Here is a 14,164-nt window from a genome sequence, read left to right on the forward strand (position 1 = left end):
ATATGAGATGGGAAATACAAGCAAAACACATTATCATAAGTATCCTAAAATTTTTCTCAGTCAGATCAAACTCTTCTGAATCACTCCTCAATACATCTTAACCAGGATTTTTCTTACATTATTAACATCTCTGCTCATCAAAGCTATGTTGATGTGCATTTCTTTTTTTTTTTTTTTTTTGAGACAGAGTTTCGCTCTTGTTACCCAGGCTGGAGTGCAATGGCGCGATCTCGGCTCACCACAACCTCCGCCTCCTGGGTTCAGGCAATTCTCCTGCCTCAGCCTCCCGAGTAGCTAGAATTACAGGCACGCACCACCATGCCCAGCTAATTTTTTTTTTTTTGTATTTTTAGTAGAGACGGGGTTTCACCATGTTGACCAGGATGGTCTCGATCTCTCGACCTCGTGATCCACCCGTCTCGGCCTCCCAAAGTGCTGGGATTACAGGCTTGAGCCACCGCGCCCAGCCCCGTTGATGTGCATTTCTTAGGAGTATCCTGTACTACTTGTGTCTGATTACTTTTCCAACCTGCTCATGGTCCCTTTGCAAGTTTTCAGGCTGACAGTATCACTGGAATGTGACTATGGGAGGTGTTTACACCAAGTTCATGTGTGTGCCAGTAAGGGCAATCACAGTTTGACTGCTGTCTGGCCAAGAGTGTTTTCGGAGTATCAAGTTCTTTATTCATTCTATTTGAAAGATGTGAAAATGTGGGCTCACACCTGTAATCCCAGCACTTTGGGAGGCCAAGGTGGGCAGATCACTTGAGGTCAGGAGTTAGAGACCAGCTTGGCCAATATGGTGAAACCCCATCTCTACCAAAAATACAGAAATAAGCTGTATGTGATGGCACATGCCTGTAAAAAAAGAAAACACAGCTGAAAAATAGACATATATATACATGATCAAATATTTTATCAGTCAGTGAAAGGGAATAGATGAATTTTTATAAAAATGTCTTAGAAAATAGAATATCCTTTTAGGGAAATTAAAACCTGACATTTGGCCTCACATTACACATGAAGTTAATTCCAGGTGGAACAGAGGCCAAATATAAAAATATTTAATGCAGTCTATAGAAGACAATTCAGGAAAATACCTTCATGAGCATAAAGCAGGGGAAGAGTCCTGCAACTAGCCCTAGAAGGTATTGACCCTGTATGAGAATACACAGTGGAACACGGCACATATGAGCTAGGCCTCTGGACAGAGACAGAGTCAAGCTCAGATTCCTCTACATCTTTCCTTCAGAGTGTTTGGGTCAGATTCAGTGCTGGACGATGGCAATGGTAATAGCGCCTACTTCTTGAATGTTGGCCAGATTGTATGAACTAATAATATTTTTAGCACATAGTGTAAGTTAACTAGTATGACAGCTCTTTCTAATTGTGAGATGTATCACTGAATTAACTCAAAGATAAGATTGTCAGAGTGGGTGAAAAAGCAAGGCACAACTGTATGTTGTCATAAGAAATCCACTTTAAATATTATCATACATATGATTTTAAAGTAAATGAATGCGATAAAATATATCCTGCTAACACTAATTATAAAATAGCTGGAATAACAGTATTAATATCAGACACAGTAGATTCTGAAACAAGGAAGATTATCAGGGATAACAAGCTGCTGCCCAGTCCATGGTGGGAGTGGTTTGGAGGGGAAGGCCATGCCCACTGTGTTAACTGAGCTTGTACTGAGGCATGCAGGGATGTTTCTACAGGTTCTTTCCATCATGGACTATTGAAGGTAGACTAGAAAGTCCCTTTTGGGGGAATTCTTTGCTCCAGAAATCAAGAAAGATAAGGACGAGACATGGCATTGAGTGAAATTCCCTAAGAATAAAGTAAAAAAATACAGGAAGTGATATTGAGGGCATTGCCCAATATCTGAAAAAGAGGCTGACCCAAGTAATTTAGGAAATAAGGAGAGATTCTCGCCTAAAGAGCAAGTGATCTGCATGAGCATCTTACTCAGTTGGCATAGTCATTATCCACTGCCAATTCTGAAACCACCACGCAAGTATTGTGGGACTCAGTGATTACACAAAGAAGACAAGCTGTCTCACTATGAAAGTGGAATGAGAGCACACGCTACCCAGATCTTTGTTTCTAATACCATTCACCGAAACAAGCAACCAAGATTCCATGAAAAATGCTTAACACGTGGATTGGGCAAAAAAACAACACAATAATCCTGGAACACCTTAAAATTCTAGCAAGTAAAATAATGTTAAAGAACAATAAAACCAACCAAACAAACAAAATCAAACAGCATGATGTAATTTTAAATTTTACAGGAGCCAAGGGAAAGACCTTCCAATGACCAACACTGAAACCATGAGCAACGAAATATATAAATTAGTATAGCATACAATAAATTATATGATTTTATATAATATCCTATATGATTCAAATGATTAAATAAAGATGTAATGCATTATGGAGAACAGAAAAATTGCCCATGGAAAATAAACATGCCTACAAGTACTGTCATAAAATGTTGAAGCATAATTTCCCACTTGTTAAGTATGTTTTATATTTAGTGACTTAAAAAAAGGGCAACATGGTAAAGGGAAAACAGATTATCATTATTATTATTATTTCTGAGACGTAATCTTGCTCTGTGGCCCAGGCTGGAGTGCAGTGGGGCATGATCTGGGCTCACTGCAACCTCTGCCTTCCAGGTTCAAACAATTCTCTGCCTCAGCCTCCCAAGTAGCTGGGATTACAGGTGCCTGCCACCACGCCCAGCCAATTTTTGTGTTTTTAGTAGAGATGGGATTTCACTATCTTGGCCAGGCTGGTCTTGAACTCCTGACCTTGTGATCTACCCACCTTGGCCTTCCAAAGTGCTGGGGTTACATGTGTGAGCCACCATGCCTGACCAAGAAATAGATTAATATTATATTGGGTAAAAGACCTAAACTACCACATACAGGTGATCAACCTAATGTCACTAATTTTGAAGCATGTCAATAGTACTTCCCCTTGGTGTAGAACCTACCATCTGTGGTCTTCCTTACCTAAACCTACATCAGTCTTATCATAAGAAAAAACATAAATAATGAATCCCAAATGTGGATAAATATCACAAAAAACAGAAAGTCCTGAGAAACTGGCATAGTTAAAAGGAGCACAAAGAGGCATGATATCTACATGTGATATAGTGTCCTGGATATGATGCTGGAACAGAAAATGGATACTAATTTAAATGTTAAATCAGTGAACAATTAATGTACAGTTGTTAGTGAATGAAACTGCATAATATTGGTGTGATAACTGTGAAAAAATCCCACACTAATATAAGAAGTGAACAATAAGGAAAACCATGTGTTGGATATGTGTGTGTATGTGTATATATAAACTCTCTGTACTGACTTCCAAGTGTTCTGTAAACTTAAAATTATTCTAGAATAGAAAAATTATTTTGTTTTTCTTAATCTACTCACGCGATGACAGAATGTTATCCATACTGTTGATACACCAATATGCCATGTATGTGTCTCCCCATCTCCCCAGTCCCTTCTCTCCTTTACCCTGTGAATGTTACTATGATGTTGAATTTCCTTTTTATTATAACAACATTCTAATCATTTTCTAAATGTGTATTTCTAAATAACATATTGCTTAGGTTTTTTTCTTCAAAGTTCGTTAAATATTAATGAATAATCTTAGTCAAATTATGAAAAATATAACAATCCATATTGTAATACATTCTGCAAAATACCCAACAAGTTCTTCTCACAAGGGTTGAGGTCAGCAAAATAAGTAAAGACTGAGAAAATTATGCAGATTGGACAGGATCTGATAGGGCAGTCAGGTCCTAAGATGCGTCCCAACGATCCACATCTCTAGATATGCAAAACCCTATTCTAATACCCTCCCCCCGAGGACTAAACATGCCATACCACATGTATGAACAAATAAAAAAGGGGGCAGAGTATATAGAATAATGGTTTGTAAGACAGATTTTATCAAACAATGAAGGACAATAATACCTGAGACACACAGACAGCAACACGAACCCGACTTTTGCCTGAAGACAGTGCTTTGGAAGAATTTCCAGGCTGTGGTGTGGCATGGACTTTGGAAGACACTCTAAGTTAAGAAGATGGAACTGAGAGATGAGAACAGATTGACTAAATTTTATGAAGCCATTCTCCACATCCAGTGGTAAGAATGGGAGACACCATCCATGCCAGTAACCATACAGGCAGAACTGCTGTTGCCAACATTACTCATGGAAATATGGATCACAAAAGTACAGGAGCAACTCAGAAACAAAGGCGAAGCACAAAGAAAAGTCATTTGAATGAATATTTAATATTGCAGGGAGACTGAGGCCTTTAAATCTTGCACCAAAACCAAGGCTAAGACGTAAGCATTAGAGGTGAAGCAAATAATGTGTATAAAGTGAATAAACAACCCATGTTGACACAAAACTACCTTTCCTATATTATTTTCATACATGTGGCTGATAAACTCACTCTATTATAAAATAATGAAAGTAGAGCTTTCCATTTAAAAGACCAGAACACAATTATCTTCAAAGTAAGAATTAAACAAAAATATTTTACCTCTATATGTTTCCCTATATACCCTCCAGTTTCCTTGAAATTTGGAAAAAAGTTTGTCTTTGTTCTTCACTATACAAACTCCACTGTTTAGTGTGCATGAGTGTAGAGTTGGTCTTTATATGCAGTGAAATAAAGTTAAATGGTGTCAGGCCGCAATAAAATAGATGAGGGCTTGTTATTGTTGTTACCAAAATCTGTCATTGAAATTCTTTGTGTATAGCATTTAAGCCCAGAGACCCTGACTGCAGCCCTAACTGGCAAATCAAATGCTCATCTACTGATTTAGAGTACCTGTTAAATACCGGTGTTCACACGCTATTGGTTGCTCACGTCTCATAAATCTTTAACAAATGTCCCTCATGTCCCCAAAAGCATTTTAGAATATTATATTGACTGTTACCTTACTTGTACAGTAGACATATGTTATTGAGTCTCAGCAACTTATTCTGTATGAATACTTCATTCACAAGAGGATGTGCTGTTCTCAACATGGTCATGTTGGCATTAAGGCACTCCTCACTGCAAGCGCTGAACAAATTCTAGTCTGTTTGTTTGAGTCCTCCTAAGTGATACCTGGAAATGAGGCTTTCTGAGATATCTGAGGCATGAACACCTACCTTGGAAAAACTGCTGACTGATGTTAAACTGGTGACTGAAAAATGTGAAATACGATGAGGAAGATGAAAGAGAATGAGAGTCCCTGGGAACTTGAAGGAATCTTCCTGAAGCAGGAAGATTGTACCTGTGTTCAAGTTGGTATATAGATATGGAAAGATGCGGCTGGGCATGGTGGCTCATGCCTGTAATCCCGCATGTGGGAGACCAAGGCGGGTGGATCACGAGGTCAGGAATTCAAGACCAGCTTGGCCAAGATGGTGAAACCCTGTCTGTATAAAAATACAAAAATCCCAGCTACTTGTGAGGCTGAGGCAGAGAACTGCTTGAACCTGGGAGGGAGAGGTTGCAGTGAGCCAAGATCGCGCCACTGCACTCCACCCTGGGCAAGAATGAGGCTTCATCTTAAAAAAAAAAAAAAAAGGAAAGATGCTTAGCTTTGCTATTCTCTCTTTACATGCCCTTTCATCTTCTGAGCCAAAGGTATTCTGTTCATGTTTTGGAATTTTTTTGTATCAAAGTGATACTTTTGGCAAGGTGTGGTGACTCATGCCTGTAATCCCAGCACTTTGGGAGGCTGTGACGGGCAGATTATGAGGTCAGGAGGTCAAGACCATCCTGGTCAACATGATGAAACCCCGTTTCTACTAAAAATACAAAAAGAAATTGGCTGGTCGTGGTGGTGCGCACCTGTAGTCCCAGCTACTCAGGAAGCTGAGGCAGGAGAATTGCTTGAACCCAAGAGGTGATGGTTGCAGTGAGCCGAGATTGCACCCTTGTACACCAGCCTGGGCATCAAGAGCGAAACTCCATCTCAAAAAAAACAGTGATACTTTTTTTAAGGAGATTTTTCCGTGAAATGGTTTTAAGTTTACAAAAAGATGCACAGAGAGTACAAAGAGTTCTGCATATCTTGTGTTACCAGCAGTGTAACATATTATATAACCATGAATCTAGTAAAAAATGGAAAAAAACCTATGCTTCAATAGTTTTATATGAATTATTTTTATAAATATAAATATAAAGTCTATGCTTCAATAGTTTTCTACCAGTTATTTGTAAAAATTATTTTTTATAATTTTTATATGTTTATAAAATTATTTTTAATAAATAATTGGTACAAAACTACTTAGTGAGGCATAGACTTCTTCCATATTTGACTAGGCTTTGCAGTAATGTCATTTTTCTGTAGAGGATATACTGCATTTACTGTCAGGTATATTATTTATTGTTGTGTAATAACTTATCACACACTAAGTGGCTCTAAACCACGCATGCATTACTCACAGTTTCTGTGAATTATGAATCCAGATAGAGACGATGGCCAAGGATGAGATCTCAAGTGAAGGTTCAGCTGGGGAAGGATCCTCTTCCAAACTCATGTGATTGTTGTTAGGGGTCAATGCCCTGTGTTAGTTGCGATGACTTCATTGGTGAATTATTCCCAACCTTTAAATAATTAATAACAATCTATCACAAATTCTTCATTCAACTTAAACAACTACAAAATAAGTGGAGGAGAGATCACTTCTCAGTGTATACTCAATCAGTTTATATTAATATTACAACTAAAGCAAGTCATTTCAAGGAAAAAAAAATAAGACCAATATGTTTTATAAATGTAAAAGCAAACATCCTCAAGAAAATGCTGGCAAAACAAATCAGCAAATGTAAAAAGAATTATACACCATCACGAAAGGTATTTGTCTCAGGAATGCAAATTTGGTTCAACATATAAAATAATTAGTGTCATGCCCTATATTAATAAAATCCAAAATGAAAGCCACATGAATATCTAAAGGATGCAGAGAAAGCACTTGACAAGTCAAAAATGTATTCATGATAGCAATGCAGAGCAAATATGCCAATAAGGAAACTTTCTTTAAAGGACACACATGTCATCATATGTTATATACTCACATGTCATCATAATTTATCTAAAAGGCTCAACACTTTCTCCAAGACTATAAGCAAGACAAGGATGTTCCCTCTTCACACTTGCTTTCGACATTGTAGTGGAGGATGTAGATGGGTTAATTAGCCTAGGAAAGTAAGCACAAGTTTAAGATTACTAAGTGTCAATATTTTCCAAATTGACATAAACATATATTACAATCCCTATAAAAATGTGAGGTAACATTTTTTTTCTAACTGGGCAAGCTGATTTTAAAATTCAGGGGAAATGCAATACAATATAATGCAAAGCAGCCAAAAGAAATTGTATATGAAAAGCAGAGTTCACAATATAGACTTATACATCCTAATTTCAATAGTTATTACAAAGCAATCAAAATAAAGATTTGCGGTACTATAAACACATACATACAGATTGATATGGTTTGGCTCTGTGTCCCTACCCAAATCTCATGTCAAATTGTAACACCTTTGTGTCAGGGGAGGGACGTGATGGGAGGTAACTGAATCACGGGAGTGAACTCCCCCTCGCTGTTCTCATGACAGTGAGTTCTCACAGGATCTGATGGTTTAAGGCGTGTGGCAGTTCCTCGCTGGCTTTTTCTCTTCTGCCACCATGTAAGATGTGCTTTGCTTCCCCTTCACCTTCTGCCATGATTTTAAGTTTCCTGAGGCCTCCCCAAGTATGTGGAACTGTGAGTCAAATAAACCTTTTTTAAATTACCCAGTCTCAGGTAGTTATTTATAGCAGAGTGAAAACAAATTAATATACAAATCAAAGGAATACAATGGAATTGAATGTCCAAAAATTAACCTTTACCTTTATAATCAAATAATTTTACAAGGTTGCCAAGTCAATTCAATATGGAAAATATTTTCACACCAAATGTTGTTAGGACAATTGAATATCCTTAAGCAAGTTGAACTTCTCTCTCATAACATACACATAATTGGCTCAGAATGATCAGGTACCCAAATCCAAGCGCTAAAGAGACCAAATCTAGAATACAGAAATACAGAAATACGTGTTTGTGTTCTTAGGTTAAACAATAGAATACAGAAATACAGAATATGTATAGAATATAGAAATACCTATTTGTGTTCTTAGGTTAAACAATAATTTCTCTTATTTCTACGATATGACAGCTAAAGTAGAAGAAAATATTCACAATCATATAGCATAGAAGGGTGTATTATCCACAAAACACGCAAAACTCAAAAAGGCAAATATCACAATCAACTTGGTAAATTATTTGAATAGACATGTCCCCAAAGATGCTGTAGTCATGTCCACTAAGCACAGGATGCGAGGCCTAAAGTCTTTTGTCATAATGAAATGCGAATCTAAACAACCACAAGATACATTTTACAAATCTAAAGGGTGGACATACTGCAGGAAAAAAAAGCAAATTAAAAAAGGTGAAAAGCCGTGTATGATTACAGTCATGTGACACCCTGGAAAGCGAAAAAATACAGAGACACATATTTGGTATTTACCGGGGGCTCAGAAGAGAGGCAGTTCAAACTGCTGAGGTACTGCAGATTTCCTCTGGGAAGGAATCATACTGGCATCATACGACAATGATAAATATATAATTATATCTTACAAATGTTAAATAACTTTATAACATAAATAAGCAAATAAAAAACCTTATACAGTAGGTAGGAGATAGCACGGGACGATGGACATAATAAAACTGTACACTTCAGTGAAATAACCTCACGGAAGGGAGTGGGGAGATAGCAACTGACCCAAGTAACTTAGCAAATAAGTGGATATTCTGAATCTAAAGAGTGAAGATTCATCTGTAAGTACTTTAGTTGGTAGAGTTCTTTCTAAGGGTGGTATACATCCCCAATTCTAAAACCACTATGCATGTCTTTTGGATTAGGTGATTAAGTAACGAACCATCTTCATCACTGTAAAAGTGGTAGGCTACATACAAGTAAGTGGTAACAGGTGCATTGATTCATATAGCACTGGATTAGACCCAGTACTGGAGCTGTGGCATTATTAGGAATTCATTTTAATTTAATAAAGATATGTACAGATACATGATAAAATATTTATACACATACGTGTATCTGTGTGTATATATACACACACACATACACACATATATGAATATGTGTGTCCCCATACGTGTATCTGTGTGTATACACACACACATACACACATATATGAATATGTGTATCCCCATACGTGTATCTGTGTGTATACACACACACATACACACATATATGAATGTGTGTCCCCATACGTGTATCTGTGTGTATATATACACACACATACACACATATATGAATATGTGTATCCCCATATGTGTATCTGTGTGTATATATACACACACACATACACACATATATGAATATGTGTATCCCCATACGTGTATCTGTGTGTATACACACATACACACATATATGAATATGTGTGTCCCCATACATGTATCTGTGTGTATATATACACACACACATACACACATATATGAATATGTGTATTCCCATACATGTATCTGTGTGTATACACACACACACATATGAATATGTGTATCCCCATATGTGTATCTCTGTGTATACACACACACATACACACATATATGAATATGTGTATCCCCATACGTGTATCTGTGTGTATATATACACACACACACATATATGAATATGTGTGTCCCCATACGTGTATCTGTGTGTATATATACACACACATACACACATATATGAATATGTGTATCCCCATATGTGTATTTGTGTGTATATATACACACACATACACACATATATGAATATGTGTATCCCCATACGTGTATCTGTGTGTATACACACACATACACACATATATGAATATGTGTGTCCCCATACATGTATCTGTGTGTATATATACACACACACACACACATATGAATATGTGTATTCCCATACATGTATCTGTGTGTATACACACACACACACACACATATGAATATGTGTATCCCCATATGTGTATCTCTGTGTATACACACACACATACACACATATATGAATATGTGTATCCCCATACGTGTATCTGTGTGTATATATACACACACACACACATATATGAATATGTGTATCCCCATACGTGTATCTGTGTGTATACACACACACACACACACACACATATGAATATGTGTGTCCCCATACATGTATCTGTGTGTATATATACACACACACATACACACATATATGAATATGTGTATTCCCATACGTGTATCTGTGTGTATATATACACACACACATACACACATATATGAATGTGTGTGTCCCCATACGTGGGGAGCAGGAGTGTGGACTTTACTCTGTCAGCAGGCAAGTTCAGGACTCAATAGAGATGCCCCAGGAGCACTGAATACACCCAGGTCCAAGATCTCCATTTCTAATGGAATTTTCCAATAAAAATAACTAGGACTCATTAGGCTCGCAAAGGAATTAACACAATTAGGCTGAGCACCTAGTAGTTCAGAAGACAATAAAATGCAAACAACTAACCAACCACATAACGATATCAAAACTTAATTATGGTGGTGTTTCAAAATGACAGAGGATCCAAAGGAAAGACCTTCCAATAGCCAACAGTGGGAAAATTGGAACAATCAAATAAATGAAGTAGTAGATGTAAAGAGTAAAATAAACATTCATGTTTGTGCACTGACATAAAAATGACTGCACAAAAGAACTATACTTGGAGAAGAACAGACACACGTTCAGGGTGAGAGTTCCAAAAACTTTGGTAGACACTCTACTCATAATGTGGAGCATGTTTTCTTTTGTTTTTCCCCCCAAGATGGCAGAGTGGAGGCTTTGTGAGTGTGCCCCACATGCTTGGAAACAGCAAAATAGTATGTAAAGATTTACACTGAGAATTTTTATCCAACAAACACAGGAACTCAATGGAAAAATCGAAAGGAGAGGCAGGCAGCAATTTGCCCCAAGTAACAGATGGGGAACTGAGTCTTCGAATGTGAAAGGGAGAGACTATCTTCACTCGACTCAACACCAGAGCTGACTTAGACAGGAGGGAGCACAAAAGAAGAAGTGGTACCTGGATGTGCTGTGTACATCCCAGACCCCAGCAGGGACAGAAGGAAGATATTCTAAATCCTGATTCATAGGCGACCTTGCAGAAATCAGCCAGACAATCTAGGCAGTGGTCACATGCTGGGAGAAGCTCCCAACTGAGAGATGCAATTTTATACTGAGTGGAGTATGAGTCCTCCAGTTCCAGAACCAAGGGACAAGCAGGAAGCATTCTCTTGCCAGGACCACAGGAGCTGGTTACTACTGCTCCACATGCCAAATCAAGAGGGGTGTGGCCTGACAGCCACTATTTCATTTTCAGTCTCCACTTAAAAGTCTTGTGACCTGGGGTGGGTTTGTGTTCTGAACATGGATTGTCTGGGACTAGCTGACTGTCGTGGCTTTTCATCAGCAGAAATCTGCATGGAGGAAACCTGCTGTGTAAAGGGCATGGGGAGCTGGGCCAGTCTACCTGCCATCTATTGTCTGGCCCTCTCTTCCCATGTGGACTCTTGAAGCACAGGAGGTCCTGCTTCTCACTGGAACTATCCCAGTGGCCAGAGAACTGTCCACCAACCCTTACTGAAACTGCTGCTTGTGCCCACACATGGGGAGCAGAAGTATGGACGTTCCTGACCTAGCTTTGCCCCTCTACCTGCCCTGGTAGCAGAACGGAACAGGAACTTTTAGGTGATAGGTCTCTGCCCATCACCTGATTGCTTGCCCTGGGTAACAACAGCTCAGCATAAATCCCAGTACCGTGACTGCAGCTGGCTCTCTCCTGCAAGTGCCATCTCCTAGCCAGAGATCAGCCAACACAATTACAGCCATTACATCTGTAGGCACAGTAGCATAGTGCTTGAGAAGGAGAAAACTTTTGCATGACCTCAGCTAATACCATTGCTCACACAACCCCAGCTACAAGGGGGCCTTGTACTTGCTCAAACCCAGTATATTATTACTACAGCTGACAGTTGAGAAATACACTCCAGTAATATTTATAACCAACAAAATCTTACAGTGTCTATGTCAGTCCTCTATCAACCCCCATCAGAGCTGGTGCTTGCACCTGCCACTAGAGACAAAAGGAAAGGTCAGTCTACTCCAGCTCTACCCAACATTACCTACTCTGGAGCTAAGAGTGAAGCCTAAGCCACTGTACGTCCCATGGACCAGGACATGCCCTAAAGTATTAGAGAGCTTCTCCAGATGGCCAACTAGAGATGTCAGTCATCGATTCTCCTCAGAACTAAAACCAACATTACAAGTGGACAATCATAGATCAAATGTACTAGAGCCTATCACAAAGTTCCCTGGAGGAATCCACGACACAAAAGAAGAAAGAAACAAAAAGCCGGCAGAGATCACACCCTGAGAGAATGAGTGTTCCGTGGAAAGGGTATGTCCTTGCAGCAGACTTTGGTCAAGGAGAGCTTCTTTGCCCCCATGGGCCCAAATACTGCAGTGGGCTGCAGTTTGAGGGCGTTTCCAGGGTATTACACTGAAGTACCAGCTCCAAAGGGTCCCTTCCTTTCTACCCTGGAACTTAGCTGTAGTAGTGGACACCATACTGGGTACGCACTCACGGTGGGACTTTGTTCTGCTCAGGGACCTCCAACCCTTGTGTCTTTAACATGACTGGATTCCTTGTAGACATTCCTTGATATGATGAGATCACATCAATATCTTCTCAGGCTACAGTGAAACAAAACTAGAAATTAATTCCGATAAGAACTCCCGAAAGTATATGAGTACATGGAAATTAGGCAACCCGATGGAAATTTTATTTTTCAATTAATTATTACAGTGAAACAAAACATCTGGGATACAACAAAAGCAGCGCTGAGAGGGAAGTTCATAGTGCTAAATGTCTACGTCAGAAAGTCATAAAGATCATAAATTGACATCCCAACATCACAAGTCAAAGAACTATAAAACAAGAACAAACTAAATCCAAAACTATCACAAGACAAGTAATAACAAAGATCAGAGCGGAATTAATAAAGCTGAAGCCCCCCAAATAATACCAAAGGTCAATGAAATGAAAAGCTGGTTATCTGAAAAGATAAAGAACTTTGACAGACTACTAGTTAGATTAACTGAGAAAAGACAGATGATTCAAATAAGCTCGATGAGGAATGAAAATGGAGACATTACAATTGATACCACAGAAATACAAAACGTTATCTGAGACTAGTATTGATACCTCTATGCACACAAAGTAGAATATTTAGAAGAAATAAACAAATTTCTAAAAACACACAACCACCCCGCCAAGGTTAAATCAGAAAGAAATCCTATCCTGAAAAAACCACCAATCAATAATAACTAATCGTCCCACAAAAAAAGCCCAGGACCAGACAGAGACACAGACAAATGCTACCAGAGGTTTAAGGAAGAACTGATATCAATTCTACCGAAAGTATTCTAAAACATGAAGAGGGAGTGAATCATCTCCAAATCATTTTTTTTTGAGACAGAGTCTTGCTCTGTTGCCAGGCTGGAGTGCAGTGGTACAATCTCGGCTCACTGCAACCTCCTCCTCTCAGGTTCAAGCAATTCTCCAGCCTCAGCCTCCCAAATAGCTAGGAAGTGTGCCATCCTGCCCAGCTAATTTTTTGTATTTTCAGTAGAAACAGGGTTTCACTATACTGGCCAGGATGATCTTGATCTCTTAACCCCGTGATTTGCCTGCCTTGGCCTCCCAAAGTCCTGGGATTACAGGCATGAGCCACTGCACCCAGCCCCAAATCATTCTTTATAGTGAGTATCACCTTGATACCAAAGGCAGAAAAGAACAAAACAAAAAAAGAAAATTACAGGCCAATGCCTCTGATGACCACAGATGCTAAAATCCTCAACAAAATACCAGCAAACCAAATCTGACAGCACATCTACAAGACAATTCATCCCAATCAAGTGGGTTTCATCCAGGGATGCAAGGATGGTTCAGCATTTGTGTCAATAAATGCAATTAACCATATAAACAGAGCACTGATGCATTAGGTTTTCTCCTTGCCTCG

At 38.8% G+C, this 14,164-nt stretch overlaps 1 protein-coding gene across 1 annotated transcript in view; it reads right to left on the bottom strand.

The window, feature by feature from the left end:
* LOC144576818 (uncharacterized) overlaps window positions 1–14,164 on the bottom strand; it is a 243,737-nt gene that overhangs the window by 183,866 nt on the left and 45,707 nt on the right. The window contains exons 6-7 of the mRNA XM_078329133.1: window positions 7,116–7,237; window positions 6,483–6,644 (exon numbers count right to left, since the gene is read on the bottom strand). The gene's annotated coding sequence lies outside the window, so the exon portion shown is untranslated. The remainder of the gene's footprint in view (window positions 1–6,482; window positions 6,645–7,115; window positions 7,238–14,164) is intronic.

Source organism: Callithrix jacchus, chromosome 6 (genome assembly GCF_049354715.1).
Source record: "Callithrix jacchus isolate 240 chromosome 6, calJac240_pri, whole genome shotgun sequence".
NCBI lineage: Eukaryota > Metazoa > Chordata > Mammalia > Primates > Cebidae > Callithrix > Callithrix jacchus.